This window comes from Cibotium barometz, chromosome 46 (assembly GCF_041138505.1).
Source record: "Cibotium barometz isolate CiBa-2024 chromosome 46, ASM4113850v1, whole genome shotgun sequence".
Lineage (NCBI taxonomy): Eukaryota > Viridiplantae > Streptophyta > Polypodiopsida > Cyatheales > Cibotiaceae > Cibotium > Cibotium barometz.
In genome coordinates, this window is record NC_141091.1 from 17,869,202 (window position 1) to 17,877,529 (window position 8,328).

Consider the following 8,328-nt stretch of genomic DNA (forward strand, 5'->3'; position numbering starts at 1 on the left):
TCTTTGCACGTTGGTAGCCAATTCTTTTGTGCACCTATCATTCTCATGTTTTTTTTTGGTGATTTGATTACTCATCTTTGTATTAGCACTCAACCGAGAAATAAGTGGAGAACATGCTCTTGCACTATGTAAACCCCCATTTGTGTGCACATTGGCACAAAAGGTGTGGCGCCTACACATTGATCACACGTTTACATCTTTTGTTCCATTCTTTTTTGTGATCTAGCATGGATTCATTGGTGTCACTGCTTATCAGCTGCACATCCCCCATGACCACACTTGCATCACCAGTTTCATGCAAATCCTTCGATATCATGATGAGGATATTTAGTTTAATTATATTCTTGAGGGTGGCATGGGAGGATCTTGCTTGTGTGATGTTTGCTCAATGCAATCGGAATCTTATTCTAGCTAGGAATTGATTGTGGAAGAGTAGAGAATTCATAAGAATTAATTCAACCATAAGAACCATTGCTTTGTAAGCTTCAACTAAATCAAATCAATTGAAATTTAAAACACTTAACAAAATTAAAAATACTTAGCTCAATAGACCATATTGGGTGCAATCTTCCCCCCCTCTTGTGCGTGGCCTCTCCCCATACAAGAGTATTTCTTTATTGGCTTTCTTTTCCACCAAAATTAGGCCCTAGCCCCCAAAATATACAAGATGTGCTTTTTAGAGAGCACAGCACTCTTCTTTAACAAAAATAGAGTGTCAAATATTGGGACTAGGGTAAAGCCATAGGCTTTAATAAATTCCACATAAATAAATGTATCTTTCCTAAAGTTCAAAATGGAAAAATCATTTGATAAGGTTGCAAGCTACTATGCTTGCCAAAAATGAAATGTGATGAACCAAGACATTTCTTCCAAAGTAAACTCTTCAATTCCCATAGTCTTCATCACCTGAAAATATAAGCCCAATTAATTATTAAATTAATCCCACAAATATTAAACAGGCACAAATCATCACCAACTCATGACTACCAGGCGTAAGTATCCCAGGAATCACCCTGTCATACAAACCTAACTGAAATAATCATAGGTGGCCTCAAACATACGTCATATACCGCACGTATTAATATTTATAGTGGTATCACCCACGATATTAACCTAGCCGGCATGACACAAGAGTAATCTAGGTGTCCCCAAATTACTCAAGAGGAGATAAATAATATTTTTCTAGAGGACTTAAAATATATTCTCATGACATCCCTCTTGCTTGAGTTTGCAATTGTCCTCAATTGCGGATTTGTTGGGTTTGAAAAGAATGAAGAATTTCAGGGTAAACTCGAAAAAATTTGTCAGGCATCCATTTAGCATCTTCTTGAGGATGATTCTTAAAAGTCAAAAGATACTTGAAGTATTGATTACCTGTTCTTGATGAGAAATTCAGAGCCCATCAGGTAATGCTTCCAGATTTTCAAAGCATGCACTACTACTACTAATTCCTTGTCATATGTGCTATAATTTTGCTCCGTAGGCTTAAGCTTTCTACTTTGATAAGCAATAGGGTTGTATAAGAACAGCTCCAAATCCTTTGCCACTAGCATCAGTCACACTACTATAAAGAATGGTCTTTGAAAATCAGGTAGTGTTAGAACTGGTGCTTGTGTGAAAGCGTTCTTGAGTGTTGCAAAAGATTTATCTTGCTTTTCAGTCCAATTGAAATTTGTAGCTTTCTTAAGGAGTTCAGTCAAAGGATGAGCAATACAAGCAAAATTCTTGACGAACTTCCTATAATAACTACATAGGCCAAGAAAAGATGTAAGATCATGTATGTTTCTAGGCGTAGGCCAAGAAGCTATACACTCAATTTTCTTAGGATCTACACGAATCCCTTCAGTCGACACTATATGAACTAAGTATTCAATCTCTTCTTGAAAGAAAGAACTCTTTTCAGGATTGACATACAATTCATTTTCTCTCAAAAGATTGAACACTTGTTCCAAGTGTTGTTCATGCTCTTGTCGATCCTTGCTGAAAACAAGAATGTCATCAAAGAACACTATAACAAAACTTTGAAACTTAAGGAATATGCGATTCATCATATGGCTGAAAGTAGCTAGAGCATTGGTCAAACCAAATGGCATAACCAAAAACTCATAATGACCAGTTTGGGTTCTAAAAGCTGTCTTGAAAATGTCAGATTGAGTCATATGAACTTGATGATACCCAGACTTTAGGTCAATCTTGCTAAAGACCTTTGATCCTCTAAGCTTGTCAAGAAGATCATCTACCCTAGGAATAGGATATCTGTTCTTGACAGTAATCTTATTCAATGCACAATAGTCTACACACATTCGATTAAATGTGCATTCAATCATTTGGTAGACAGTGCAGTTTTATGGTGGAGTGTAATAAAGCAAGGTTGTGACAAGCCAGATTCTTGGAAAAGATTTCAACGGCTGGTTAAAAAGCACTTTTTGCCCTCACAATTCAAGTCCAAAGTTAGGCACCAATGGGACACTTTGCATCAATTGGAAAAGGAAACTATGTCACAGTATGTAGAAAAGTTCTGGAATACTTTATTATAGGTACAGGTTGTGGATAGAGTTAGCAAGAAGGATCAAAAGAGGAAGTTCATATCGGGCCTTAGATCTACCATTAGGGCCGATGTGAATATGTTTCGACCTCATTCACTATCTTCTGCAATATCTTTGGCAACTAATTCAGAACGTAAAAATGGTTTTCCTAAAGAGATTAAAGCACATGAGGGTATTTTTTTTAAACTATTTACTAAATCTTTTTATGTTTCAAAGAAGATGTATAAACTAGGTTATGACAAAGGCAAGGACGAGGCTAAAGGCAACATGAGTACCAATAGGAAAGTCAATGGTGGCAAACCGAAGACATCTCCTATCAAATGTTTCAAGTGCCACAAAGAAGGACACATATCCCCGAATTGTCCAGAGCGTACCAAGAATTCGACACCAGCAGAGCAGCAGCAGCTCGAGTCAATATGATTGAAGAAGACGACAATGAAGAAGAATCATTCAAGCAAGAGGGTAATTGCGATCCAGACTACTCAGAACAAGAAGGTAAACTCTCTGAAAATTTTTCTCCAGAAAAATAGTCATCTAGTTGACTAAGCCAAGCTAAAATGACCCTAGCATCCTTCTTTCCATCATAATTTTGAAATGTGAAAGCTTTTTGACTAATCTTGGATTCTTTTTGTGACCTTTGTGCTTGCAATGTAGCATTTACAGCCCTTTGAATAGTGTCATCTTCGTCATCAAAAGATAGCGAAGAGTCACGCTTGCGTCTACGACTTGTGAGCTATCTCTCCAATTCAATACGCTTCTCTCTTTCTTCTACAATTTGATGTTGTAAAGAAAGGAGTTGCTCTTGAATTGATGGCGAGATAGGCAAATCTGCCATAGTGCTTGTGCAAATGATGTAGATAAATAAAATTCTACTTTATTTTGATGTAAATAAATAAAGCAAAAATAAGTACTTATCTTGTTTTTTTCTCCCGCAATTTGATCTTGGTTGAAGCTGAACAAAGACGCTGTTCAATGGCTGAATTGAATTCTCGTCGCCTCAAACAAATCTCGAACGACTCCGCGTGATTCAAGAGACTTAGGCTAGTCGAATTGTTGATGAAATAATTTTTTTGCACTTTGAAACCTACTGAAACAGTCCTGTAAACCTTGCCCAATCTTTGTAATATTTTCTAAAAATTTTCAAAATTTTTCAGAAGCGATTTCGAAATTTTCTGGCCTTTTCTAGGCAATTTTCAAGCCTTTTAAAACCTGTAAATCACTTTTCTGCATTTCAGATTTGGAAACCTTTTGTATTTCTCTTCAAATTTGAGAATAGGAAAAGTAAAGACTCCAAAAAGTGATGATGTGACTTCTATAGGGATTGGGAAAAGTAAGAGTAGATTAACTTTTGGATTAGGGAGTGTTTAGGCTTTTGATTTTTTTTTCTAAACATCTCCATGCGCCGTTTTGCGCCGGCAGGCTGCCATCGTGCGCTTCTTCTCCATGAATTTCTTTGTGTGATTTTTTTTATGGGTTTTACAGAGATTTACCTGCTCCGTCCATTATAGATTTACTCATGCTTGAAGCTTTCTGATTTCTGAGAGAATCCCGTGAGGTTTTTGGCTATGAGGATTTCATCCATACGGTCAGATTTTGATTTCACTGAGTATTTGGAAAAACCACTTTTTGATAGAGAGGGATGGTTTTGCAGGGTGGTGAGTGGGTTTGAGAGTAGATCTAGTTTTGAATCTTTGCCCTTTGGGTAAAGACCTACAAAACACCCTTCTGTCCACTGGATAATTTCCTGCACTTTCTTGATTTTTGAGAAGTTGAAGCCCTTTCCTACCTTCTCCACAAATCTCCTAGCCCAAACTCTAATACCACTGTAAACCGGAATCTTATTCTAGGAATTGATTATGGAAGAGTAGAGAATTCATAAGAATTAGTTCAACCATAAGAATCATTGCTTTGTAAGCTTCAACTAAATCAAATCAATTGAAATTTAAAACACTTAACAAAATTGAAGATACTTAGCTCAATAGACCATATTGGGTGCAATCTTCTCCCCTCTTGTGCGTGGTCTCTCCCCACACAAGAGTGTTTCTTTATTAGCTTTCTTTTCCACCAAAATTAGGCCATAGCTCCCAAAATATACAAGATGTGCTTTTTAGAGAGCACGGCACTCTTCTTTAACAAAAATAGAGTGTCAAATATTGGGACTAGGGTAAAGCCATAGGCTTTAATAAATTCCACATAAATAAATGTATCTTTCCTAAAGTTCAAAATGGAAAAATCATTTGATAAGGTTGCAAGCTACTATGCTTGCCAAAAATGAAATGTGATGAACCAAGACATTTCTTCCAAAGTAAACTCTTCAATTTCCATAGTCTTCATCACCTGAAAATATAAGCCCAATTAATTATTAAATTAATCCCACAAATATTAAACAGGCACAAATCATCACCAACATGACTACCAGGCGTAAGTACCCCAGGAATCACCCTGCCATACAAACCTAACTGAAATAATCATAGGTGGCCTCAAACATACGTCATATACCACACGTATTAATATTTATAGTGGTATCACCCACGATATTAACCTAGCCGGCATGACACAAGAGTAATCTAGGCATCCCCAAATTACTCAAGAGGGGATAAATAATATTTTTCTAGAGGACTTAAAATATATTCTCATGACACTCGATGTTTGGGGACACGCACAACATCATGATATGGTATATAGAGACTCTTTATTGTATATGCTTCATCATGGCTTGCCCTTTTACCTCTTACTACTCAAGAATCACATAGATTTTTTCTATCCAGAGTTTTACATGGAGGTGTTACACCATGATGCATATCTTGTGGCTTCCAGTGAGGTAGTATGTGCTTTCACTAGCACACCCATCAGGTACTATCTAGATTATCTTGCATTGCATCAATGGTTAAGTTACATTTATCCTTATCACATCAATAGCCACCACTTCAGATCATTTGGAGCCAGTGTCTATGGACACTATGCAATAGATAGCCTCGACACCGACTATTCCTTAACTTGCTCTTTTTATCAAGAGGACTTCTCCCCACTTTGTGATACATTCATGGAGGAGAATCCTCTTTGTACTACACATTGTGATTTACATGCCTTATCTAGAGTCATCAGCTCCTTATGTATCATCATTAGGCCTTATAAACCATGGCACTTATACATCTATGGCCTTTGCTAGAGAACTATCTCTAGCCACTTCATTTGGGATCCAAGATCCACATTGTCCTTTGGACCATATCCTCACCACCATCAACATATGCTTCATCGACTACCCTAGTACATTGTGGTTTTCTAGTGCACCCACATTAGCATCATATATTTGGGACCCACTTAAATGGGAGCCGCTTCCTACACCTCCTTCTTCGCATGGGCTTTCTTAACATATCTTTTTTATCGTCTTTGGCGAATTATGCTTCATGATTCTATCTCTTTTTTATTTCCCCCTTGTACTTCCACCTAAGACAACCTTTCCCACATCCGACAAGTCTGTGCATCAGAGATGGGGGAATGTTAACCCTTGGGGTTAACACCTAGGCCAATCTTGAGCTTTATTGACCATTCTACGTCCATGTGCACATGATTTGTTCACATTATATTATTCATTTGATGTGCATATTATATGGTTTATACCTTAGGCATGAGACTAATTGGATTTCGCTACACCTCGTTGGTTGTAATCTATAAAATCTCACCCATGCTTGACATTGTATTTTCTATATACTAAAGGCATGGGTGAGGGAGAGCTCATTCCTCTCCACCCTAGAGTTAGAATCCACTCTTGTGTCTTGTCCTTGTCCTTGACTGAGAGTGTGAGCCCTCTCTTGTGCAAAGTCTCATCTTGTTCCCTGTGCCCTCATTAGTTCTTATGTGAGAGAGAGTGTGTGTTGCAAGGGTGAAAGATCTCTAGTTAGAAGGTGTGAGGTTGTGTTGGAAGAGGGTTTATGTGCTTGAAGGTTTGAATCTTTCTCTTAGAGGAAGATTGGGAGAGTGTAACCATCCTTTCTCGGATTCCTTGCACGTGGAATGCTGAGAGCACCCCATGTGTAAGTGAGCCCTTCATCTTATCCTTGGGATTGTTCATGGTGTTGCAGAGAGGGTTGTGTTAAGGGATGTATATAATTCTTGGATTGAGATTATTTGTGGTTTCTTATTGCTTAGTTCATTTCATTTTGTGACTAGTGTGTTAGGAATGTCCGATATGGGTTAAATTTGTAAATCTCCTTGGGTGGTTATGGGATAATATCTGGAAGAAATGGCTACCAAGCTGGGCCCAATCCTTTGTGTTCCAAAGATTAGATTAATGGGGAAAGCATCTCAAAATCTTGGAAGCTGCCTCTAAAAGTGATCATGAAAAATGGTTGAAATTAAGGAAAATGAAGGAGGAGCTTGATTTGATATAGGTAAAGAAAGCTAGGCTCCTGGTCAGGAAATATTTTCTTAAAATTAATGGTTGTAACCCTAAATTCTTTTTTGATGCCCTTTAAGTGAAACAAAGAAATGATTTAATCGTTGAGGTTGAAGATGAGGATGATAGAACTATATTACAGCCTAATCAAATGATCGCACAGATTATGTTGAGTTTTCTAGGTAGAATCATTAGCTCTAAGGAAGTGCAGTCTCTGAATAAGTACAGGAGGCTCAAAAAAGATGCCAAAACTAATTTTAAAATCTGTGGATGTTGAAATAGTTGTGGTTGAAAAGAAAATTTCTACTGATGAATGCAAAGAGGCTTTATTCTCCATGGGTAAAGTTAAATCTCCTAGCTGGGATGGCATCATTGTTAAATTCCTAGAATGCTTTTGGTCTCAATTGTCATTTGTTGTAATAGGATATTTTGGGAGGGGGGAAGATGAAGTAGGTATGAAGCCAGGTTTAATTAAACTTATTCCCAAACTGCATTTATGCACTCAATCCAAATGCTAGAGGCCCATCACATTGCTTACTGTGGTATACAAAGTGGTATCCAAAGTAATCGCTAACAAGATTTCTCCAATTGTTGATTACGTTATATCTCCTCACGAGCATGGCTTCATTAAGGAGAGATCCATTTTTTATAGCATTCTCATAGTGTTGGGAGCTATTGATTATGCTAACATCTCTTCTAAGAAACACATCATGTTACATCTAGATATGGACAAAGCTTTTGATAGGGTTAGCTAGTCTTTCATTTATAAATTCATGCAGACTATGAGACTTTGGTCCCCCATATCTAAAATATAATCTTCATTCCTGTGTTTAGAGATGGAGTCCATGCTTTTAAGAATAGTGGGTAGCTTTACCTTAAAGAGGTCTCTTAGGCAAGGTTGTGCCCTTTCCCATTTACTTGTTTCAATTATGACACATCCCTTCATCTTAGCTCTTGAGGATGCTGCTGCTAAGGGGTTAATTGTAGGAATCAAATTGGATGATGGTGACACACCCTTCATCTTAGCTCTTGAGGATGCTGCTACTAAGGGGTTAATTGTAGGAATCAAATTGGATGATGGTGAATAGATTCTACCTAAACTCTTTGCTATGCTGATGATTCCCTATTTCTAGCTAGTGAATTGAGGATTCTTAGAGAAGCTATATCCACCATGCAATGTTTTTCTACTGCCTCTTGGTCCAATTGCAACATAGAGAAATCTAGGTTTAATTCTCTGACTGAAGACTCTTCTTCTGCAGCCCATGTTGGATAGGTGAAATAATTAAAAGAGGTGATATTTTTAGACATTTTGGGGTTTTGGAATCACTCACAATCAGTCTTTCGATTAGGTCCTTTAAAAAGGGAGGATAAAATTTAGAAAATGAA